This window comes from Chelon labrosus (assembly GCF_963514085.1).
Source record: "Chelon labrosus genome assembly, chromosome: 1".
NCBI classification, from domain to species: Eukaryota; Metazoa; Chordata; class Actinopteri; order Mugiliformes; family Mugilidae; genus Chelon; species Chelon labrosus.
Genome location: NC_140337.1, coordinates 4,531,061 through 4,557,724, shown reverse-complemented (window position 1 = coordinate 4,557,724; position 26,664 = coordinate 4,531,061). Strand labels below are relative to the sequence as shown.

The 26,664-nt window shown below is 42.8% G+C and overlaps 1 protein-coding gene across 1 annotated transcript in view; it reads right to left on the bottom strand.

Moving 5' to 3' along the window:
• The window catches only part of LOC311486297 (Fc receptor-like protein 5), a gene marked incomplete at its 5' end in the record, with an annotated part of 70,772 nt that overhangs the window by 37,478 nt on the left and 6,630 nt on the right, over nucleotides 1–26,664 (bottom strand). The window lies entirely within an intron of this gene.

The window sequence follows — 26,664 nt, the reverse complement described above, 5'->3', positions numbered from 1 at the left end:
GTTTAAATCTCAAAATAATCACAATGTCATTGTTTCTCTATTATCTAGCCTAAAGGAGTCACACTGAGTACACTGATGGAGGACACAATGATGTGTCCAGAAATATTTAGTATGCACATATGAACAGGGATCATACATTAGTGCTTTAGGTCATGATGATAAGAACATAGAGGACTTACCTGATACATTTAAAGAGACAGGATTACTACACTTTGTATCCTGTGATCTCTTGTGTCGACCACAGCACTGATATTCACCACCGTCACTTGTAGACAGCAGTATCATGGTGTTGACTTTTTTTGAGTTGACGTTTGTATTGAAATTAACTTGTGAACCATCCTTGTTGATTTTATATTCCCAGTCAGTGTCTTCTCCTTCTTTCATGTCACATATGAAGGAAACAGTCTCACCGGTAAACAAAGTCGAAAAGTTGGAGTCAGTAGTCAGCACAATATCTAGAATCAAACACAAACATGTACATTATACTAGACTCACTCCGTGTAGACACATCAACACAGAAAGAGGATGTAGTTAAAACGATGAATTTGGTTGAAATTAGTTTTCAGTGAATAAATAAAAACAGTTTAATCACCTTGAGCGTGTCCTTTGCAGAGGAGTGTACAGAGCACTACAATAAAGAGAGACATTTCAGATAATGTCAAATTAAAAATCAAATATTTAATAAAAACAATCATTTGATGTATAACACTTACCACGTATAACATTTATCAAATGATCAGAGCTGACAATCTTTGATTAATGAAAACACCTAAATCTGAGCCAACTTACAAACCCTGGCTACAAATATTAATAAAATAATATCTGTTAAGATGATCAGAAAACTTTACAAATGACTGATCCTCTGTTTGTCTCACTAAAATGATTCATCTGTATGACTGAAAGTCAATCAGTCAGTGATGTACTCACAGAACAAGCCCAGCTCACAGAGCAAAGTGTGTCCCATCCTCACATCCAGATTTCTGATCAGTTCTTTGAGTGATGACAAAGAGAGAAACTGCAGAAACCACAAACACAAGTTACATTTCAAATATATATTGGACCTGACTTTTTTTTTCTTGTTCTGTCTCTACTTCCTTTTTAACACATTTAACACAGCTAACCAGAGTTTGACCACAGCTAACCATCTCACGGCACTGTATAAATACATCAGACTGATTGTCACACAAGGGTTTGTGCATGGTTTCTAATGAACTTAAATAGAACAGCATCAGACTATGAGACATTTTCCAGATATACAAGATAAAAGGTCATTAAAGACAACTTGAACATAGAAGCATTGAGAGGTCATGTGAAGCCAAGAGATGTTTCCAACATCAGAACATCCACATGAAAGAAACACAACAACAATAAATGCCTACATTGTTGAGTGATGTCCTGTGGACAGAGTCCTTCCTATGGACTATTTCTCTATGTTACTGTTTATTCAACATGACTGAGACATCTCTCTGCAACATACAAAGTTCTTTGTGTCATTCAGACAGGTTCAAACTGCTGCTGACACTGAGTTTGATGTATTACTCCAGAGAAGGGTTACAGTTCAGTCCCATCCAATAAGCTACAGAGAAATACATCTGAATGTCCTTCCTGCCACAGATATGATCATCCTGTAGACTACTGCTGCCTCACAAAGAGTCTGGAATTATTGATGCTGCTGTAAAAGCTGCTGCAGAGCAACATTATCTACTGATACTGATGACCAGAGGTGTCATACTCACTCCAATCAGTTCACCACAGCAGGTGGAGATAATCCTTACACTTTCTCACCCAAAACTTCATCTGAAATGATTCTTCATCTTAAATGTTGAGCTTCACCAGTCTAAAGTATCCTAATGCCCCACTGGAGAATCTTTTAATGTCTTCACCTTTTACTGAGACGCTGGTGTCGAGTGTGTGCATGACTTCCTCCACAGGAAGTGAACAAAACAAAAATAGTGTCATGAACATGATGAGAGTCCTGCCCCCTCCCCCAGCTCTGATCCATTAGAAGTAGCTGTAACTAGATGGGTATTGAAACTAAACTAACCAGCATGTCTTTGGACGCTGGGAGGAAGCCAGAGTACCTGGAGAGAAACCACGCAGACAGAGGGAGAACATGCAAACTCCACACAGAACGCCGGGACCTTCGCGCTGTGAGGCATCAGTGCTAACCACCTCGCCACTGTGCCGCCCCTTAATCGGAGCATATACATCATTTTCACACATCAGTCTGCTGGGAAGTGCCACACTGTATAAATAATATGCGTGAGAACAGACAGCATCAGGGGCGTCACAGAATGGTGGTTAGTACTGATGCCTCACAGCATGAGGGATGGAATCCGCCTGCTGACTGGGGCCTTTTCTGTGTGGAGTATAGGACTACTTGTTAGGTTAACTGGTTATTCTAAATTGGTCGTAGGTGTACATGTGAGTGTGAATGGTTGTCTGTCTCTCTGTGTTAGCCCTGCGATAGACTGGAGACCTGTCCAGGGTGTACCCCGCCTAGGCTCCAGCCGCCCCGTGACCCTCCGGAGCACAAAGAAAAGGAAAAGGAAATGACTGAGATGGCATCAGAGTGATGCTGTAGTGTTGTACCTAGAATGTGTTTGACACTGGGAGAAATGTGAACAGCTTTAAATCTGAGGCCTATGAAGTTTTTCTGTTCTCTGAAAGGTTTAGATGTGGCTGTCCTGTTTGTTTGACCAAGGTGATGACTGTTAATGACACATTTTAAAAGACCACTTCATTTCTTTTCATAAAGGCATATCAGGACAGTCATTAAAATCTCCTCTGTGCTCTTTGTGTGCAAACTAGTCCTCTACTGAACGGCAGACATTTTGAACCACAGACTGCATTTCCTCTCTTCAAGGTGGCTCAGCTACAAATGATGAGGTCATTGATTCTCAGTAGATAAAAATAAGCCTGAAGCAGAATAGACAGCTAGTATAGCAGCTATATTATTGTATCCACATGTCAGCATTGTACTTAGACCAATCACAAATTATTCTGTACTGTTGTATTTCCAGTCACTTACTGCATTGTTCTTGTAGAACACGTATCACAGTATTCTTCTGCAGATAGCATCTGTGTTTATCTGAATTTAACTGCAATTTTAACACCTACATGTCAGAAAACGGTAATGGTAAATGGCCTTGCTTTTGTATAGGTCTTTTCTTCCTAGTGGCACTCAAAACACTTTACAGTCACATATACCCTTTCGCTCACACAAGCACACACACATTCACACACCACTGCCACGCACTGGGAGCAATGGGGGGTTCAGTGTCTTGCTCAAGGACATTTCAGCATGTGGCACATTCCGGGGATTGAACCACTAACCCTCTGGTTCGTGAGCAACCCGCTCTACCTACTGAGCAATAGCCAGTAGATTTTACAATCTGCTATGGTCTGCTGAGCTTGTTACTGCTGATTGTTCATTGTGACACATGGTGGCAGTGCTGTGCAGAAAAGCACTAGACTATAGGATTAAAACTACTATGGAATTATATTTGTGCCAGTATCCTGAGCGAGCAATGATATATTCTGAGCACACAATGAGAGATTTTGAGCACAGAAAAATATATTTTGCAAGCACATCAATTATATTTCAAAAAGAAATTACACTCGAGCAAACAAAAATATATTCTGTGCTCCATAAATGTGTTTGCATGTTAGTTTTACTCATAATGTTCTCTCACAAACTCTTTCCATGGTGCACAAACAGACCGCTGCGCTCGCTCGCTCCCCCATCCCTCTCTCGCTCAACCTCTCTCGCTCTGCGCGCTCGGGTTTGTTCTCTCCGCGCGCTCAGCTTGGCACACACGTTATAAATGTGCCACAAAACCAACCAATCAGAGAGCTGGCGGAAGTACATCCTGATTGGCTGTTCGCTCTCCAATTAGATCGCTTGTTACATTAACCCGGAAAAAACAAAGGAGATCGCATCAGATGGACTCGGACTGGATGAGGAGGACTTCTTTTAAAAACAAATTTCGGTCAGTATTTATTATTATTATGATTATTGTCTGATGTTACGTTAGGGTTGCGTTGTCTGGGCTTACATTATGTCCTCTTATTTTGAGACATTAGCTGTTGTGTGACTGACGAAGACTTTTCCTTTCTGTCCTGGACACCATTAGATAATGTCAGGTGAACAACAACAACCACATGTAAGTAGTTTGTGTTGCCTTTGTTATAAACACAGTGTGTTATAAAACATTTGTAAAGTTCTGTTTTTACGTTAGTTTTAACCATTGTAAGTTTGCGAACTAGCAAAACTAGTTTGCAAACCTTTCGCTGGCTAATGTTATGTCAAGAAACTAGTAACGATAGCTAATACCAAGATAGTTTGACATCTTAATTAGATAACCAGTCATTTTATTTCAACATATAACGCCTGAAGAAGGTACTTTGGCGATATGTCGGGCATTACGAATTGCGTCGGTTTCCTCAGGGCACTCCGGTTTCCCCCACCACCAAAAAACATGTACGATAGGTATAGGGACTGCAGATGGAAATTAGCCATTGGCTATAATCAGATGTGTGTTTACATTCAATACCTAGTACTGAAATGTTCAGTAACATGCGCTGTCCCTCCCAAATAAACTAAACTAAACTTAAGGAAATAGTCTTGATTACCTTTACATAAGATTTGATATTCTAATGTTGCACTGTCAAATATGATTTGTAGGCATGCATTCCCCTCGGTCACTATTAGCTCTGAAAAGTTTGCTTTTCTGACAACATGGTTATTATGTCTAATGATGAGCTTGTCATGATTTGTGTAGGTGATGCAGATAATTTTCACTAACAAACCATGATGCCTTTGTTGGTTGCAGTGAGTGAGAGGGACATGTTTAAAATCCTTGGCAACAGTTCAATAACCAGTAGTTTTAATTTCTATGTTGAGTATAAACAGATACACTTTTATGGAACAGTTGTTTATTTTTATCAACAAAATACACACAGCAGTGTAATATTTTAATAATAGTTTTGACATATTGTTTTTTATTTTTTTGGTCTTTCTGGACTGCCCTGAGGAAACCGACGCAATTCGTAATGCCCGACATATCGCCAAAGTACCTTCTTCAGGCGTTATATGTTGAAATAAAATGACTGGTTATCTAATTAAGATGTCAAACTATTGTGAGAGAGGGGCGCAGGTGTGACGTCAATGAGGGGCGACTTTGTTGTTGTTGTAGAGAGTGCGCGGGGTTAAGGAAGAAAATAAACGGAGCGTGTTGCTCAGCTCCAAAGAGTATTATGTTCGTGAGTTTTTGTCAGCAGAAAAGAGTTACTTTAGAAGCCCTGTACACCTCGGAACGCTACATTGGTGGCAGCGGTAATTGGAGTGAGTCCTGGCTTTTGGAGCAGTTTTCTCTTTCGGCAATTACTGAACTTTTTAGTCGATCCTGCTAGCCGGCTAACTGTACTCGTGTGGTTGCTGTGGAGCGGCATGTTCGGAAGACTGAAGCGCGACGTTACGGACTGTGACATGGATGAAGATTATTTCGGGAGTACCGCTACGTGGACTGGTGGCGTGAGTGGCGTGAGAGTGGAGCTCCCGCCGCCGTTTCGTGGCGACGGCGAGAAGCCGTTTGCTACGTGGGCGAGGCAGTTTGAAGCCGCGGTCCACGCCCAGACAACAGGAACCAGGAGCGGGAGTTACACCGCTGCTTTAGTGAATCTCCTCCCTACGAGGCTGGACGGCGCAGCTTTCCTGTTGTGGGACACTCTACCGCCGGAAGTTCAGTGTGATTATGAGCGAGTGAAGGAGAGGTTAAAGGACGCCTTTGGACAAAAACAGTTCCTCCTGTACTTTCAGACGTGCATCTCCGCGCGGCCCCGTCAGCCGAACGAGTGTTTGGAGGTCTATGCAGCCGACGTCTCCAGGCTCGTGGCTGAGGCTTTTCCTGATTATGACAGAGCTGCCAGGAATGGTGAGACTTTTAGACGTTTTCTTGCTGGGCTCGATCCTGCCCTCCAAGCTAAGTGCCATGAACAGGGGGCGACAGATGTGGATGAGGCTTTGATTATAGCAGGCCGTTGTGAACGGGCCAGGCAGGCTCTGAGGGCGAGCACACCTGGATTGCCCTACTCCAGCCCGCATCCTGCTGTTGTGGCCGCTCTCAATCCGGTGTCACAGAGTGTGTTGGACTGTAATGCTAACGCCACAGAGAAGCTTGTTCATGCCATGGAACGACTCACCTCGAGGATGGACGATTTGCAAACGGAGGTGAGGGATTTGAGAGCACGTACCTGTGGGACTGAGTGTGGCGGTCGTGGCTCCCCTTTTCCTGGGGCTCGTCAGCGGAGCCCAGGGGAGCGCAGAGAGCAGCAGCGCGCCTGTCACTGCGCTTGTGGCGGGTTCGGATGCAGGTCCACCTCCAGGGACTTCCGGATGGACGACGGCGCGAGAGGGCTGTCTCCGCAGCGCAGGCTTCAGGGAGGATACGGTGACAGGGAATGGTCTCCACGAGAGCGGGGAACCCGAGACACCACTGCTGGCTTCTCGCCGCGCCGGCTGGAGAGTGAGGACCAGAGGGAGCCGCGTTTTGCAGAGGAACGTCAGTCGCGACGCGGAGTGAGGTTTCTATCTCCCTCGCGACGGTCACCGTCTTCATCCCCTCGAGGAGAGAAGCGGGGAAACTTCCAGTAGCTGGCATCGAGACCCAGATGCCAGTGTCGCCACCACAGGGTCACCATGACAACTCTGCAGCGCCGACTCCGGACCCCACGGTGGACTCCTGTTCGGTGGGTGAGTCCGAGTCTACGGCCTATGTTAAAGGACTGGTAGAGGGGGTTGATGTGACTGTTTTAATTGACTCTGGCTCTAATGTTTCCTTGATTTCTGAGGAGTTCAGGATGTCCATCCCAGCTTTACGTAAACGTGTGTTGAATACACAGTACATGTATGCACGTGCAGTGAATGGACAGTTATTGGACACTTTAGGTACTGTAGCGCTTCCAATAAAGTTGGGGGGCAGGTCTTATGAACAAACTGTGCATGTTGTGCGGGGAGCTACACAGGCTATCTTACTGGGTTTTGATTTCATGCGGCTGACTCATGCAGTTATGGATGTGGGTCGTGGGCTTCTCAGCATTGGGGGCACTAACATTCCTCTCTTGCAAGCTACAGACTTTATTCCGGAGTGTTGTAATATCTCTATGTATACTGATGCTACTGTTCCACCTTTCAGTGAAATGATTGTCCCTGTCCAGGTGGGGCCCCCACAGGTTGCTGGACCAACTATTGACTCTTACCTGGGCTATTTAGAGCCTGATGTGCGTGATAACATGGGACTGGTGGTCGCTCGCACTGTAGCGCCAGTGAAAAATGGATGCACGGTGGCACGGCTACTCAACCCGACCAACCAGGAACTGAAACTGCGCCCTGGGTCTCACCTGGGGGTATTTCACCATGTTAATGACTGTGACATACTCACCCCTGCAGAGGTTCTTGATTCTCAACAGGTGGATGCCCCCCTACCTGATGTAGCTGATTGTCCGCTGTCTGACGATCAGAGGCAGCAGCTGCAGGCCTTGCTGGGGAAGCATCAGGGAGTGTTCACCCCTGCACGGGGTGGAACGGGCAGCCCCAACCTGATCAAACACCACATTCAAACAGGTAACCACGCCCCAATAAAGCAACGGGCCTACCGCACTTCCCCTGACAAGCGGTGGGAAATAAACAGGCAGGTCCAGCGCCTTTTGGAGGATGGCATCATCGAGGAGAGCTGCAGCCCTTGGTCCTCTCCTGTGGTTCTCGTCAGGAAGAAGAATAACACATGGAGATTTTGTGTTGATTATAGGGGCCTCAATGCTGTGACAATAAAAGATTCCCACCCATTGCCGCGTGTTGATGATACACTGGACGCTCTTGCAGGAGCCACCTGGTTTAGCACCCTGGACTTCTCGGACGGCTACTGGCAGGTGGAGGTGGCGCAGGAGGACCGTGAAAAGACCGCCTTCACCACCGGCCAGGGCCTCTACCAGTTCAGATCCATGCCCATGGGGCTCACAAATGCACCAGCGACGTTCCAGCGGGTTATGGAGCTGGTGTTAAAGGGGCTGCCATGGCACATCTGCATGGTGTATCTTGATGACATATTGATATACAGCAGGTCGTTTGAGGATCATCTCTCTGCTCTGGGGGAGGTCTTCACCCGAATCGGGGCAAATGGGCTACGGCTGAATGCTAGGAAGTGCCACCTGGCCCGGGACCATGTGGTCTTCCTTGGGCACGTCATCTCTGCTGAGGGGCTTCGCCCTGATCCCAAGAACACAGAGAAGGTGAAGTCATGGCCTGTGCCGAGGTCTGCCACGGAGGTGCGTGCCTTCCTGGGGCTCTGTTCCTACTACAGGAGGTTTGTGAGGAGTTTTGCCCAGCGAGCCGCCCCCCTTAGTCACCTTACTGGGAAGGATGTCCCGTTTCAGTGGACTGCAGATTGCCAGGAGGCGTTTGAGTTCCTGCGGGACGCTCTCTGTGCTGAACCTATAATGAGTCACCCAGACTTCACTCACCGTTTCATTCTATACACCGATGCTTCCCAGGTCGCTGTGGGGGCAGTGTTGGCACAAGATGCTGACGGTCTGGAGAAGGTGGTGGCTTATGCTAGTCACTCCCTCACGGCGGCCGAACGACGATGGTCTACGTATGACAGGGAGCTGTGGGCGATAGTGTGGGCGGTTCGGCACTTCAGACACTACTTGGGTCTTCGCCCGTTCACCATTGTTACAGATCACCGGCCGTTGTTGGGTCTCCGACGGCTTCCCATTGATAATGACAGAACGGGGCGTCGTAGCCGCTGGGCCCTGGAACTGGATCCTTATGACTGGGTAATCGTGCACAAAAGTGGAAGTCAACACACTAACGCGGATGCTCTTTCACGCAGACCCGAGCTCAGTGCAGAGCTAATGGACAATGATTCCCCTGAGACTACTCCCACTCTCGTGCACACAGGTACCCAAACAGTTATGGACAATGACCCCTGCTCTGTGTGCGCCATAGAGACTCCCACTTCCACCGTGGCCCCTACAGCTGCTCCCGGCTCCAGCCCCGGCCCCCCTTTGCCTTCTGATCCCCAGGCTGGTGTGGACCGGGCCTTGATCTACACTCTGTCACACAATGGCTCCAATGTCAGGGAGCTCCAACGGGGTGACGCTGACATCAGACAAGTGTTGACCTGGCTGGAGGAAGGTCAGAGGCCCCCTAGGTGGAGGTTGAAGGATGCTGGTCGGGGTTTAAAGAGACTGTGGCACGAGTTTCCCCGACTGACTTTCGTTGATGGACTGTTGTGCAGGATTGTGTGGCTGTCTGATGTGGGGCAAACAACACAAGTTGTGGTCCCTGCTGTCTTGGTCCCTGAGGTCCTTGGACACCTCCATGGCACACCTTTGACGGCTCATCTTGCGTATGAACGGGTCTTGGCACGTGCCAGAGGTGTTTGTTATTGGCCCACTATGTGCGGTGATGTTAAAGCTTGGTGTGATCAGTGTTACGCCTGTCAGAGGAGGAAGTCCCCAGTTCCTCGACATCATGCCCCTATGAGGACTTCACAGGCGGAGAGACCTTTCCAACGTGTCGCAGCCGACATACTCGAGTTGCCCGTCACCTCTAAAGGCAACCGGTATGTTTTGGTTGTTGAGGACTATTTCACTAAATTTGTTAATCTGTATGCCATCGCTGATCAAAAAGCCACCACTGTTGCTGAGTGCCTCTTTCAGAACTACATTTTGGAACATGGTGTGATGGAAACGCTGCACACAGATATGGGGAGGCAGTTTGAATCAGATATGGTGAAACATTTGTGCAGGCTGCTGGGTGTGAAGAAAACTCACACCACTCCATACAATCCAAAGTCTGACGGTATGGTTGAAAGGTTTAATAGAACACTTATTGACCAGTTGGCTAAAACGCTCTTGTCATCTGAGGGAGAGTGGGACTCTTTCCTATTGCAGGTTGCTTTTGCATACAACACCAGTGTACACTCCAGCACCGGGTTCACACCTTACTTCCTCACACACGGCAGGGAGGCCCGGACGCCAGTAGATGTGGTGCTGGGCTCGCTGGTGCAAGGCAGGCTGGTTGGTGGTTCCCCAGAGGACTTTGCTAGCTCTCTCCTCAGGCGCTTGGACACTGCTTTTAGTCATACAAAGGAAAACAACATTGTGGCAAGCAGAAGGCAAAAGACTTTCTATGATACCAGGTTGAGGCATGAACCATACGAGGTTGGGGACCTTGTGTGGTTGAACGACCCCACAGAGAGCCGACGTAAACTGGCTCCCCACTGGAAGGGGCCTTACTTGGTGCAACGGCGTATGGACAGGGATGGTGAGGTTGGAGTCACTTACCAGATTAGTAGCCCATTTGGAGAGGAGCCCCCTCTTCAGACCATCCACTATGACAGGCTACGGCGCTACAATCTGCCTGTGACTTTTCCCTTGGAGGGCCCGTCGAGGAACCTCCTCACCCTTTCCCCGCCCTCTGCGCTGCAGGAGGATGCTGCCATGCCTGGTAGCCCTGCGGGCGTGTCCCTCTTTGACGAAGACATGGCCCGTGGTCGTGGCACTGGCTTAGGTGCTGGTGGTTGCTCTGACCAGGCAGTTTCTCCGCCAAGGTTCTCTCGGGCTGGTAGGTCATCACGGGCCCCTGCTCGCTTTAGGGACTATGTAATGGAGTGACTGTTTTATACATGCTCATGTTCACTGACTCCCTGTGTTTTAAGGGGGGGGTTTGCATGTATGTTGTTTTTGTATTTCTAATGTGTGGGTTAACTAGGCTGTTTACACTTTACTGTTGTGTTTACTGAATAAGTGCCTCATGGCCTGTTTGGCTGTTTACATGTGTTGTGTTTTATATGCACATTTTACTCTTTCTCTCCCCTGTGTTTTGTTTACATGTGTATTGAGAGATGAGGACATTCTCTACTGTAAGGGGGGACGCATGTGAGAGTGGGGCGCAGGTGTGACGTCAATGAGGGGCGACTTTGTTGTTGTTGTAGAGAGTGCGCGGGGTTAAGGAAGAAAATAAACGGAGCGTGTTGCTCAGCTCCAAAGAGTATTATGTTCGTGAGTTTTTGTCAGCAGAAAAGAGTTACTTTAGAAGCCCTGTACACCTCGGAACGCTACACTATCTTGGCATTAGCTATCGTTACTAGTTTCTTGACATAACATTAGCCAGCGAAAGGTTTGCAAACTAGTTTTGCTAGTTCGCAAACTTACAATGGTTAAAACTAACGTAAAAACAGAACTTTACAAATGTTTTATAACACACTGTGTTTATAACAAAGGCAACACAAACTACTTACATGTGGTTGTTGTTGTTCACCTGACATTATCTAATGGTGTCCAGGACAGAAAGGAAAAGTCTTCGTCAGTCACACAACAGCTAATGTCTCAAAATAAGAGGACATAATGTAAGCCCAGACAACGCAACCCTAACGTAACATCAGACAATAATCATAATAATAATAAATACTGACCGAAATTTGTTTTTAAAAGAAGTCCTCCTCATCCAGTCCGAGTCCATCTGATGCGATCTCCTTTGTTTTTTCCGGGTTAATGTAACAAGCGATCTAATTGGAGAGCGAACAGCCAATCAGGATGTACTTCCGCCAGCTCTCTGATTGGTTGGTTTTGTGGCACATTTATAACGTGTGTGCCAAGCTGAGCGCGCGGAGAGAACAAACCCGAGCGCGCAGAGCGAGAGAGGTTGAGCGAGAGAGGGATGGGGGAGCGAGCGAGCGCAGCGGTCTGTTTGTGCACCATGGAAAGAGTTTGTGAGAGAACATTATGAGTAAAACTAACATGCAAACACATTTATGGAGCACAGAATATATTTTTGTTTGCTCGAGTGTAATTTCTTTTTGAAATATAATTGATGTGCTTGCAAAATATATTTTTCTGTGCTCAAAATCTCTCATTGTGTGCTCAGAATATATCATTGCTCGCTCAGGATACTGGCACAAATATAATTCCATATAAAACAGGATGTACTGTGATTGAAGTTGCTAAATCCTCTTCTGAAGCAGCCACATCACAACTATGGCATGTGAAACTCAATATCTGTGTATGTGATCATCAGTTGAAAGTCATCAAGAATGGGCCACGCACAAAAAAATAAGGTGGAGTTGAAAAATTGCCAAATATGTTGACTTTAAATGGAGAACACAACGTCACAGATCTGTTGAAAGCAGGCATTTGTTTTCAATTTCACAAGTTATACACAACAAAACATAAAAAAAATACATTTATATGCATGTGATTCTGTCCTCATTCTGATTAAACACAGTTTATATTGCTAACAGAAACCTTTACTGCCCTCTCAGAGGTAAAAGGTTTTGTATTATGTATGTCATGGAGTGAAATTCAAAAGAATCATGAGGTCAGCGTGTTGTCTGATACAATTACAGTGCAATGAGTTTGATTAAACCAAAATAGGTTCATAAATTGTTCATAAACAAGAGCTACTAAGTCAGTTTGTCATGTCATCCTTTCTTATGACACTTCATACGTTTGACTCGATTATGTTCTGCTCTTCCCTGATCCTTCCTACAGCAGGGCAGATAATCAGCGGGGACTCATTTTTGCCGTTCAATTTAAGACGGGTTAAAGTACGGGTACAGAGACTCGCTGAAGGTGCAACCTCTGTAAGTATAAATGTGAGTCTTTGCCTCTGCATCGTAGAAGGACACAGAGCGTTCTTCGTAGTCCAGGAATATGCCGACTTTCTGGGGGGCTTCCTGGAGGCTGATGGTGACGGAGGGGCCAGCGCAGGCGCTCAGACTGCCACCTTTACGCCGGCAGATCGCCCAGTACACTCAAAAAAGTGAACTCTGTGAGTTGTTGAATTAAATAAATGATCCTATTTTACATTTAATTAACATTTATGTGTTTGGTTTTAAAACCAAGTCCACTTTAATACGTGTAACTTAAAATGAAAACTTGTCAAAGCAAAAGAAGCCAGCTAAGTAAATTCAACATAACACTGTTGAGTGAATTGAACAATCCAGGGCCGGAGTGGGACTCATTTTCAGCCCTGGAGTTTCATGCCTCAGACCGGCCCACTTTAGATCATGACCTATTACATTAAAATAATGTAACAATTAAGATTTTGTTCAATGGCAAAATAGGCAGGCTTATTCCGTATTACTTTACTATTACTAATGATAAAAAGTATAACGGGCCACTACTATCATTTGGGCATAGAAAGTGGTTTTATTGGAACTGATGCTTGCTTGTTCACACACTAGCTCACCTGTTTCTTCCTCACCACTGGCTCCTGGCTCTGCCTCTGACACTAAATCATAAAAATGGTCATAAATCTCATCACAAAACTCCCCTTTTTCAAGTTAAAAATTCAAGTCAGTTTCATTATTGTAGTGCTGAATCATCTATCATCATCAATTATCTCAGGGCATTTATCATATAGAGCAGGTCTACACTATACTCTTAATTCTAATAATAGTCACTTAATGAGCAATCCTACCTGCACAAATTCAAACAAACAAATCCTACCTGTGGGCTCATGGCTGGTGCTTGCATCTTGCATCTAAGGGGCTACAAGACAAAGTTTGTGGCCAGTTATGTGGCGTCGCATCATATTTAAATGATGTAAGGTTAGGTTAGACAGGCTATATACAACGCCACGCAATTCATTGACTTGATAGGCTAATTAATTAACTTGAACCGTGCAGGTAAAGTTGCATTTTGTTCAACATCTTGTCTTACCCGTTTCATCATCTTCATTGGTCGTTTCAGACCGCGAGCACGTTTTATTGAAAAAGCTGCCGATTTTTGCACATTTGGCTGCATCTGTGTCCAGTGCTTTTCTTTTTTTAATTCTCGCGTTTTCTGCGCCACCTTTGCTATTTTTATTTTCCATTTTTCAAACACCCTTGCACTTCTGGTTCTGGACCCATGCTCCAAACACCACTGACAGTGTGCGGTGTGCACGGACGTGTCAGGTTGCGTCAGCAAAAAAAGAAAAAGAAAAGAGCTGCAAGTGGAGACGGCCCAGCGACAGCGGTAACAGCATAGACGTGATACCAACTCAGTGCGATGACTGAACACCGGCCCAAAATAAATAAACAAATAATTGAACACCGGCCCTCGCGGCCCGAAAGTCAGACCGGCCCACCGGGAATTGTCCCGGTCCTCCCGATTAGCCATAGCCTGGGTGCCAGCCGAACTTAGTCCCGCCCACAACATTTGAGGTCTGGAAGTTCGGTCTGGCAATACTCCGTTGAGGCGCAATTATGCTCGAACAGGAGCTTTTAGTACCAATCAGATTCTCAGGGCGGGCTTTATATGATGATGGACAGATGATCAACTTCTTCTTCTTCAGCCTGGTCTCCTTCGTCCTCTGTCCATTTTTAAACACGGGCATGTCGCGTCCCAACCGTGTTATTAAGGACTGACAGGACCGACAAATGCGACACGATTTGTTTGCTGTTTTGTGGAGATGTAATCCTAAACTGAGAACTTGTTCGTATACGCATTCACCTTTAATATTTATCTCAAAAATGATGGCCGTGTAAGTAGCTACTCCGTGTATCCTTAGATTCTTTTTACAACACCGGCAAAAATCGTTTACACTCATCTTCTTCTTCTACATCTTCCAGCGTGCATGCAGTTGAGTTCGGTTCTGTTGACAACTATGCGTCGCTTAACATACGTCACACACTCTGTTGCTCTGATTGGTTATAGGTCTATCCAATTGAGTGCAGAGGCATTTTTTTTCCTGGTTCGGTTGAAACACGCCCCATAATCACAGCCCAATAGAGAGCCGAAGTCCCGCCCCCTCTACTTCCGGGTTATGGGACCTATCTTTCGAAAAAATATGAACGCAGTCTATGGCGAAAGATAAATTATTTTCTGGTCCAGATCGACTTGTGCCTTGGATTATACATATGTTGTTTTTCAGAATAAAAAATGATTTTACATGTCAGGAATGTCACAGTTTGTCGCAAGATAGTTAAGTAAAACGCTATGGAAAATACGTAATGAAACGAACTACAAGTCCCGCATGCTGGCGCGTACAAAACTCCCTTCGTGTAACTACAGCTCTCGACATGACCCGATTTATAATGATTTTCACCTCGTTTGATGCTTCTTCCTTCATCCTGGAAGAAGACGGTAAAGCTCAACAAGGAGACAGCCATAGTTCTCAAGTGACGTACATTGTTCGAGACGAGAGATGTAGTTCACTAAGCGATCTCATACAAAACCTAATGTTGTTCAGCTTATTTACGTCAAATAATTTATCTCTTGACGTGAAAAATTATCTTTTAAATTCACACACATCATATGTGAAATTCATGCCACAATTCGATCGGGACCAGAAAATAATTATGATCTCTCCATAGACTGCCGTTCATATTTTTTCGAAAGATAGGTCCCATAACCCGGAAGTAGAGGGGCGGGACTTCGGCTCTCTATGGAGCAGTATCAGACTCACATTCTGACTAGAATTGAGTATGGCTACGTTAGGCTAGATTAGCCACTCCGGGCCTGACACAATCACACCGAGAATGTTCTAGATGGGTTTCTGAGCATGCTCAGAAGCTGATTCCACAAACTCCACTGTTGCTGTGTGAAAACTGACGGGTGGATGTGTTTGGTCAAGAGCCTGATTTCATCAAATTGGCATCTATCTTTGTCTAAGTATATTTTTTGATGTTGGAACATTCGTGAATGGTTAGAGAGAGGTGTTGCCGGTGCTACTACTTGTCTTGCGAAAATCTAGCATATATGAACACATGTTAGCTCACACCAGCTGTTTGTTTGTTTTGTTTGTGTTTGTGGGCCCTGTGATAGACTGGAGACCTGTCCAGGGTGTATCCGCCTCTCGCCCAATGACAGCTGGGATAGGCTCCAGCAGACCCTGAGACCCTTAACAGGACTTAGCGGGTACAGAAGAAGAAGATGACTGAATGTTTTGTTTGTTAATAAATAATATTTTTCACAGAACTAAGGTGTTGTAATTTGAATTTACTTACCTACATTGTGTGGAAATTGTTGACATAACTAGGTTTAGTAAGTCCAACATTAATCACCAACTTGATAATAAAGAAAACTATGTAAGTACTGATTATTCAAGTCAGTTAAGTTGGAACTACAAGGAGTTGTTCAGTTAGTGTTACTCAGTGCAGCTGAGTTACATTTACATTAGTGAGTTAGGTCAGTGTAATGAATGCTTGTTAAGTTAGCTGAACACTGCCTGATCAATTAAAGCTAACTTGACCAAATAATATCGAAATTACTTAATACAGTCTTGTTGGTTTCACATAAGTTTACTATTTACTCTGTAACAGTAGTATTAAAGTAGTTTGAACACAACACAGTTATGTGGAAATTGTTGACATAACTATATTAAGTAACTTGAACAACTTATTTTTTTGAGTGTAGGGAAGTTGAGGAGCACTCCAAATTTGTCTTTTACATCTCCAAGGTTCTGAAATCTTCAGAAATTGTCAGAAAAGACAGTGTTTCTGGAGGACCCAAGGATATCTCTAGCTTTCTTAAACAAGTCAACTGCCACATCTAGCTGCATGGAGGGTGACTGCATGAGTTTACTCACATGCTGGATCTTGATGAGAACATTTTGCAGCAGAAGCAGTGCAACCTATAATCCTTTTTAGAGTACATGAGCCAGCTTCTCCTCATTTTCCCCATTGACTAAGAATCTGGTAAAATATTCATGCTGACACCTTTATCTGTCCTTTTGTTTTGGAAATGCGAAGCTATTTTCAACTGGAAATGGACCTCTGTGAACTAACTCTCTACGTACTTGATCAGTTAGAGGAGATGGCCCAGAGGCGTAGCACCAAATTCCAAAAAAAACACACAAAAAAAAATTGGGGGCATTTATTTATAAATAAACAAGCATAAATAGGGTTTTAATCTAAAATCAGATCAGATTATATTGATGACTGGTTCTTTCATTCACCACCTGAACTGATGCATTTGGCCTACTTGTGCCCCAACATCTATAAACGTTAGACTACATCTGGTTTGTGTACTAACGTTTTGATCCATGACACATTTTGATTTAAAAACATTTATCCTTGAACAGGAGCCAACAAGTGTACACAGCACCACTGTTTATTTCTGAAACTGGTTAATGTTGACAACTAACGTTAACTGGCCCATAATCGTCTTTACTTGTAACAACAAGCAGCCTGGTTGGCAAACTTTAGCATACAAGCATCGGCAACTGACAAACTGCATGCTGTCTGGACTACGACAATGTTAACGTTAATTGGATGCAGTTACACAACAAGTAAATTCGGTTCCCCTTTCAGAAAGAAAGAAAGCAGTTAACAGTTGCTTCCCCTCATTCTGCCGTATTTCTTTTTCTTTCTGCTCTTTCTTTTTCTGGTACCCCGATCTGTGTTTTTTGGGCAGCATGATGACAGTTAGCCTCCAGGTCATTCAATCTGGGCTCACTGACGTACTTGTAGCAGGCTGCTGTCTATGGGCGGACTAAACCATTTTGCGTCTCCAAGAGGGGGCCCCCAGAATGTCCAATATGTTGGGAGGGCTGTGACACAAAGTTCATTCTCTCAGTTGATGTTATCAGTATATTTAAAAATACATTATGACACCAGTTCATTGGAGGGCCCAATTCATTCAGAAAATAAATAAACAAATTAAGGATTTTCATGGGCCCTCTCCCTACTCGGGCCCTGGGTAGTCAGGTCCCCTTTTCCCCCCACGTCGGCCTGTCAGCAGGGTCCAATGGTGCAGCATCACTGGGCTCCTCTGAGGTGGAGGGGACAGAAGGAGTGCTTGATGCTGCTGAAGTTGTGATATCCAGGTGATGGCCCAACATTTGCAAAGGCTGGACTTAAATATCTCTAAAGTGCATCTGAAGAGAGTAGTGTTACAGCTATTACAGTACATAAAAATGATGATTCATAGAAAACAATGAAAAACCTAATAGATACATGTTGTCTACTATGCATTTAGAATATACAATGTATTTTTTCTGATATGCATATTAGATTAGACCCAACTTTATTGTCATTACAGTGAAATGTTGATCATCATTTGTAGTAACGTTAATTGGTCATTGTAAGACTTAATAGCAATAACTAGTTTTAATAGAATTATATTGAACATGATTTTTTTTGTGGCGCCCCCTGGAGGCCACGGCGCCCTTAGCATTTGCCTGGCTCTGCCTACAGGTCAGGAAACAATCTGCTGAGGTCTTCAGCTGAGCTTGTTGCTGCTGACTGTAACCATAGACTGTTCATTGTGACACATGGTGGCAGTGCTGCACAGAATAGCACTAGAAGAAGAAAGGACAGTAAGAATGCATCAAGAGAGAGACACAGATACATGGATACCAAAAACACTTCTATCAAACTCAATAATGATTCAGTCATTTAATTTCACTTTATTGAACTGAGTTATTGAAACATATACACTTGTCATATAATATAGAAACCTATATATACAATGAATGATATGATTTAAAACAATGTTTCAGCTTTGAATTCATCCTTTCCATTGCACTTATTGGACTTAAATCTGATGTTAAAGTCAACACAAATGAACACAACAACTGATTATCAATGACTGATTACTAATGGACTGAGCATAAATCTACATAATAAACAGTTAAGTTCCTTGACAACTAATTTCCAGACCTTTATCAAGCTTCATGACAACACAACACCCTCTTTAACCTCATTACTGGCATGAAAATAGCCTGGTCGTTACCATCCTACGTTTCCGCCCGAAATTTGATTTCGGTCTGGCACGGAGTCTGGCCAAATTGCACTTCCACGGTTCGAGTGTAACCGTGCGGTCCGCGCCAATCAGCGAACAGTTGAGTGATGACGCGGAACTCGCATGCCGAGTTGCTTGTAGTCCAGCGAAGCTTGTAGTTCAACAGCAGAGCAACAATGGCGTCGGAGGAAGAGACGCGAGAAGCCATCCGCGAAGTTGTCTCAACTCTCGAGAGCACCACGGAATTAAAACCAGAACAAGAGGCTTGTCTTGTCAATTTTATAAATGGCAAGGACGTCGTAGCTCTCCTTCCAACTGGCTTTGGGAAAAGTTTGATTTATTTAACTGGAAGCGGAAGTGGTAAGCGTAAGAGCCTGAACTCCGGCGCACAATATACGTCATTACCAAATGTTGCTGATTGGTTAAGGGGACTCCAATGATTTTAAACCTCAAAATAAGCATCCGCCCATTACAGAGACAGATTCCTATTACATTGGGCCAGACTAACGTGCCAGACCGAAATCAAATTTCGGGCGGAAACATAGGATGGTAACGACCAGGCTAGCATGAAAACTACAAACTTATTGTGTCAATGCAACACAAACACACATGATAAGCATATATACAAAACAGACTGCATGGTCAGTTTGGACATTAAATCCAGATACAGCTGGAATTATTTAACAGGATCAGAAACAAAAATGCACAAAAGACTCTGATGGGTGACTCTGTCATTCTGGATGGCATCTGTTTTATAAATGTTGTCAAAAACATCTTTAAACATGAATATTGTTGTCATGTCATTGTCTGTGAGTCCCTTGTTTTTCTGATGATGCGCTTCTTTTTATGGACCTGAAACAAAATCACAATCAGTAAAACTCTAAAGCTGAAAAACAAAGACATGATGCTACTGGGGATGTGACCACACTCTTAGCCTCTTAACTTTTTTAAAATTAGACATTTTCACACAACAATAATATTATCAGGGATATTGTACAATTAAACTTATAAATTAACATCGTCTTCATCCTTCTCAGATTTCAGATACATTTGTGAGCTAAATTTCCAGATCATTATATTCCACATTTTGTGTAATTACTGCTGAACATGAAGCTGAAGATGAGATGTAACATCACCATATGTATCGTCTGGTTCACCTGAAATCATAATGTTGCATGAATTTAGATCAGTCACTGATAATAATCTAATGTCTGACAGCTCCACATGAATCAAAGTTTATACTGTACCACTTCCTGTGTTTCCAGAGCCTCTGATTGATTCATAGACAGAAACATCAGCTACAGGTCAGAGAAAATCAAGACAACATGCAATGAGTCACTTCAACTTTTGTTTGAAAAAGTCAAAGAGGGTGTTAGAAATAGTTGTGAAAAGAATCAAAGACTGACCATGGAGAAGAGAGGAGTAAACTTGAGTTTCATTCTGGTTCACTGTTTGCTGTGTAGCAGAGCCTTGATTGATGTTCAGAGACTGAGTGAGACTAAAGCATGAAGGAGTTTAATAAGGAACATGGAAAGTATTGTTATTAGGATCAAAATGGGACAAGAGTGTTGGACCAACCTGTTACTGCATGCATCTGGAAAAGAGACAAATACAAATATGACACTGTTTTATATGGAATATGTTCTTCACTTCATAGAATTTATCAGTAATTATTAATAAACTGTAACTTGGAAAAAGTCTCACCCTTTCTTTTTCTCCAGCAACAAAGCAGCAGCAGTGGTGTAATAATGAAGATAATTCCACAAACCAGACGAATAATAAATGAGACGTTAAAGGAGGAGCTTTCAAACCTGGACAATGCTGTCAGAAAGAATGGTTTAAAGTCACTGGATGTATACAAAGACTAATATTCACTAAAGTTCAGTAGACCACTGCTACTATTAACACTGATAACTGAAAAGATTCCTCACGTTTTACTGCCATCCAACTCTGTAGTGATTGTTTCCCTGAGGACTGACACTTGTAGAAGCCTTCATGTGACTTTGACACTGCAGGGATGATCAGCTCCCCTCTGGTATCACTTTGGATGAGTTTGTCATTTTGATAGAAAAACACATTAGAAAGAACATTTTGTGTCTTCAACTTGCAGCCAAGAGTAACAGGATCTCCCTCAGTCACAGGATGGACAGGGCTCACCAGGATAATATCATCAGCTGGAAAACAGTCAAACACATTCATTTAGTGTCAGCTGGAGGAGAGTAATGTACAATGATAACATACAATGAGAACATATATTCAGTCTTCTCTTACATATGTGTATGTCTCACATGTAGCTATCAATCATGTATACAGCAGTTATCTAAACCAACAACAAGGAAACAATTGGTTTTGTCTATTGGCAGAATAACTTCAGTACAGATGAGAAAGATTGGAGATTAGGACTTCTGTGAACAGTTTGGCAAATCACATACAGTAACTGGTAATTTATCAGGGTAAAAACTAACATGTCGCGATTGTCTCAGTGAAAACTGATGGAAAATGTGACACTGTGCTACTTTAACTCTACAGCCTAATACTGTTTACCATAGAGATGACCACTGATGAAGATTCATTTAAAGATTTTTCTAAAGAAAGACTCTGCCTACTTACACTGAATATACAGGACACAGAATACATTAGTTCAGATTTCTCATCAACAAATTCCCAAACAGCAAAGTTTAACATCATAACATGTGATTAAAACTCACTCTGTCCAGTGATGTTGACTGTGTTGCTGAATGCTGATCCAGACTCACACCAGTACACTGTAGTACTGTCCTGTATCTTAGCAACATTACATGTAGATCCAGTCATGGTCCCCCAGGTAGAACAGTGTGACAGGAAGCCATCATCAGTAAACCTCCTCACTCTCCACTCAGTAGAGTTTCCCTCACAGCTCAGAGAGACAGAGTCAGAGGTGAAGTGCTGGACTCTGTCAGGATTCACCGAGAGAGACGCTGCTGAATGGAAATCTGAAAAACAAACCATGATAGAAGGTCACACTTTATAAAATAACAATGGAGTTAATCCTTTATGAACTAAGATGAATATACTTCATCATTGTGTGGTATTTAAGCAAACTGTTACTGTCATACTTTGTCTGCTTCCTGTAAGTTTGGACCACATGGATAGCCACACACACCCACACACACCACATTTGTTACTTATATAGCCCAACACTCACCTCCAGACCAGACAAACTGAGGATCACTGTAACCAGTGTAATACACTGTGTCTCCTCTTCCAGCTCTACACACATATCCTGCTGTGTGTGTCTGTCCATCAATGATGTAGGAATCTTGTTCAGTCCCTTTGGTGCTACCAGGCAGCAGCTCATGACTGTAAGATCCAGAGGTGTCTGATAGATCAGGAACAGCTTTATACCAGTAAAACCTCCATCCTGCAGATGGATGTTCAACCTCACAGCTCAGAGTTACTGAGGCTCCAGGACTCAGCCATGATGGAGACACAGAGAGGACAGGTTTGGGTTTATCTGTTAGGAAGAGATTTGATCACAATGAAAACATGTTACTATGTACTGATGGAAGATTACATACAACATTTGTATCCTGCATAGTCTGCATTATATATTATATATATACAATACTTGTAAATACATTAAACAAATGTGAAGATATGTGAAGCTCACAACCCATTTCATACTTTTAATGCTTCCTGTGATGAGCAGTGATGGGCATGTTACTTTTAAAAGTAATTAATTACAGTTATTAGTTACTTCTCCCAAAAAGTAACTGAGTTAGTAACTGAATTACCCCACTATAAAAGTAGCTAGTTACCAGGGAAAGTAACTATTGCGTTACTTTAAAAAAAATAAAAATTTAAATCGTTGACTCCATATACTATGGACAAACCCATCGTAACGTCACCCATTGGATTCTGAATTCAAAAATGAAGACTGTAGTGGGCGGAGCCTTCGGTCGCCATGTTGGTTTTGCTTTACTCCGCCCACACGCGGATACTCCAAATATGGGCATGGGCGTCGTGTTGGGGCGGACTTAAAGCAGCCTCGACGTCGAAACCCGCCACTCGGCAGATAAGGAGGACAAATAAAGCAAAGCGGAGTAGAGGAATGAAAGATAGTGAGGAGAAATGGAATGTTGTTGTGAGGTTTGAAGAGTCAGGAGTGAAGAATTTGGATCCATTAAAATTGACGAAAATAATTAAGAATCAGGTTGGCGAGGTTAAATATGCTAGAGTTCTAAATGATGGGAATTTATTAATTGGATGTATCTCTGAAGAGCAGGTTGGAAGAGCTTTAAAGATGCAAACTGTTGGGAAAGCAGTGGTCGTAAAGGCGGTGAAAGTGGGTGAACAAGGAAGTAAAGGAGTGATTTATGGGATTCCTTTAGCAGTTGAGATGAAGGAGCTGGTCAAAAACTTAAAAGAAAAATGTGATGCTGTTCAGAGTGCAAAGCGTTTAACTAAGGGTGTTAAGAAAAAAAGAATCTGAGTCAGTTTTGATACAGTTCAGCTCAAAAGAATTGCCTACAGAGTTATACTTTGGGTATATGAGATATAGAGTAAGAGAGTTCACTCCTAAGCCAACAAGATGTTACAAGTGTCAGAAGTTTGGTCATGTAGCTAATTTGTGTAAAGGGACTAAAAGGTGTGCTAAATGTGGTGGGGAGCATGATTATGGGGAATGTGGAGAGGGGGTTAGACCTAAATGTTGTAATTGTGGAGGAGGGCACAGTGCGGCCTACTGGGGATGTGAAGTAATGAGAAGGGAGACTGAGATTCAGAGTGTGAAAAGGAAGGAAAGAGTTTCTTATGCAGAAGCAGTTAAAAGAGTGGAGCAAACAAAGAGGATTAATGGAGGAAATGTTAGAGAAGAAATAACAACAGGGAATGTACGGATTCAGAGGCAAGAACTTAGAGAGCAGGAGAAAAGGGGGGGGAGGGGGAGGGACTTGGTTATCTTTATTGCAGGGGTAATTAATGCAACACCTGAGGTCAAATCTAAAACTGAAAGGATTCAAATTGTTACGAAGGCAGCAATTCAGCATTTTGGTATGCTAGAATCAAAATGGGAAGAAATTAGGGACTGTCTTACTGTACATTCAAGCCAAGAGGTAGGTAAAGGATGATCTTATTTATTATGTTCATTCTGCAATGGAATGCAAGGAGTTTGTTGGCAAATGGTCAAGATTTTAAACAGTTTATAGATGGAAAAAATGTAAAACCAGATGTAATGTGTATTCAAGAAACATGGTTAAAACCCAGATTCGATTTTGTTTTAGCTAATTATATTGTTATCAGACGAGACAGAGAGCAAGGAAGTGGTGGGGGTTGTGCTACTTTTGTAAAGAAGGGTATACCTTATAGGGTGTTGGGTTCAGGGAAGGAACAAGAATATGTGGTAGTGGAAGTATGGGCAGACAAAAAGAAAATAGTAGTGATAAATTATTATAACCCTTGTAAACAGTTAGAATTAAATGAACTAGAGGTAATAGAAGGCCAGGATAGAGATAATGTTGTATGGCGTGGAGATCTTAATGCCCATAATACACTGTGGGGAGGGGAAAAAACAGACAAAAATGGGCAGGTGATTGAAGAACTAATGAATGATAGGAACTTAGTTTGTTTAAATGATGGTAGAGGGACTAGGATTGATATTAGAACTGGTAAAGAGTCAGTGTTAGACCTCACATTTTTATCTAGTAGAATGGCGTCAAAGTGTGAGTGGGAAGTGCATGGAGAAGGCACTATTGGAAGTGATCACTTCCCAGTTATATGTAAATTGGATGTTGATGTAAGGGTGAGTGTAGAAGATAGTCATGGAAAGTGGATTTTTAAAAAAAGCAGACTGGGAGAGATTTATGGAAACAAGTGATTTGTATATTAGTTCATTTCAAGAAACAAATGATGTTGAAAGAAGTGAAATTGACTTGCGACAAAGTATTTATATGGCTGCAATGGCTACAATACCAAAAAGTTCAGGAAAACTGGCTAGAAAAGGGGTTCCATGGTGGAATGTTAAATGTGATGAGGTAGTTAGGGAAAGGAACAGAGCGTTAAGAAGGTTAAAATAATTTTCAACATTAGATTGAATATAAGAAAGCACACGCAATAGTGAGAAGGATCATAAGGCAAAGAAAAAGATCATACTGGAGGGAATATTGTAGCTCAATTGGAAGTACTGTTAATATAAATGATGTGTGGAGAATGATCAAGAAAATGGAGGGTAATAGAAGAGAGTGGAATTATCCCATCCTTTCAGTTGGTGAACAGGTGGCTGTAACAAACCTAGAGAAAGCAGAAATGATGGTGAATACACTGAGTAAAGTACATAGTTCCAGTAATTTATCAGAAGAAGAAAGAAGGGGTAGGGAAGAAACAAGGAGTCTGTATGCTGAGATTATTCAAAAGAAAGAAAAAATAGAGGATAAATATAATGTTCCATTCACACTGAGAGAGTTAAAAAATGCGTTGGATAAGTGTAAGAATTCAGCTCCTGGTAAAGATGAAATTTGTTATAGCATGTTAAGAAATTTAAGTGATAAGGGAATTCAGAAGGTTTTAAATGTATTTAATAAAGTCTGGGAGGAAGGAAAGATTCCAGCAGGGTGGAAGGAGGCAGTTATTATTCCAATAAGAAAACTGGGAAAAGATCCTAGTAATCCAGCAAACTATAGACCAATAGCGCTAACTTCTCACTTAGGTAAGTTAATGGAAAGATTGGTGAATGGAAGGTTAATGCACTTTATTGAAGAAAGGGGGCTGATGGCTAGTTGTCAGAGTGGTTTTAGAAAGGGGAGAAGCGCTATTGATTCTATCATATGTCTTGAGGATGAAATAAGAAAAGCACAGATACAAAAAGAGACAGTTGTAGCAGTATTTTTAGATGTGGAAAAGGCATATGACATGCTATGGGTAGAGGGTCTTTTAATCAAAATGCATATGCTAGGAGTTAGGGGAAATATGTTTAACTGGGTAATGGACTTTTTAAATAATAGAAGCATTCAGGTGAAAATAGGGACAGAAACATCTAGAAGGTGTTTGGTAGAAAATGGGACACCACAAGGTAGTGTTATTAGTCCATTGCTGTTCAATATAATGATTAATGATGTTTTTTCTAATGTTCAGCCAGAAATGGGAAAGTCATTATTTGCAGATGATGGTAGCATATGGAAAAGGGGGAAAAATGTGAAGTATACTTTGAAGAAGGTACAGGAAGCTCTAACCCTAGTGGAAGATTGGGGAAGGAAATGGGGTTTTAGATTCTCTATTGAGAAGACTAAGGTTATGTTTTTTACTAGGAAGAAAGTCGATGAAAGTATAAAATTGAAGCTGTATGGTAGGAATTTGGAAAGGGTTAAAAGCTTTAAATTTCTTGGTGTGGTCTTTGACAGTAGACTTACATGGAGGGAGCATGTTTTAAAAGTAGCAGATAAATGTAAAAGGGTGATGAATTTAATGAGATGTCTTGTTGGAACAGAATGGGGAACAGATGTAGTTTCCTTGAAGCAAATTTATATATATTTAATCAGAGCAAGAATTGAATATGGGTGTTTGGTTTATGGATCTGCAGCCAAGTCAGTTTTAGCTGAGTTAGATATAGTTCAAGCTAAGGCATTAAGAATATGTACAGGAGCTGTGCGATCTTCTCCAGTATGTTCCTTACAGGTAGAAATAGGAGAAATGTCACTCTATTTGAGGAGAAAGCAGCTGCAGGCTAACTATTGGGTTAACTTGATGGGCCAAAGGGATGTTCATCCAGTTAAAATAGCAATTCAGTCAAGCTGGGAGAGAGGGAGGGCAAGACTTCCAAGTTTTGGATGGACAGGGGAGGCATTGGCATAGGAAATGGTTATACGGGATAAGACCTTTTGTCCAGGAGTACTGTGGCCATCAGTTCCTTTATGGCAGTTGGAGGTCCCAAAGACTGATCTAGAGATACTTGGGATT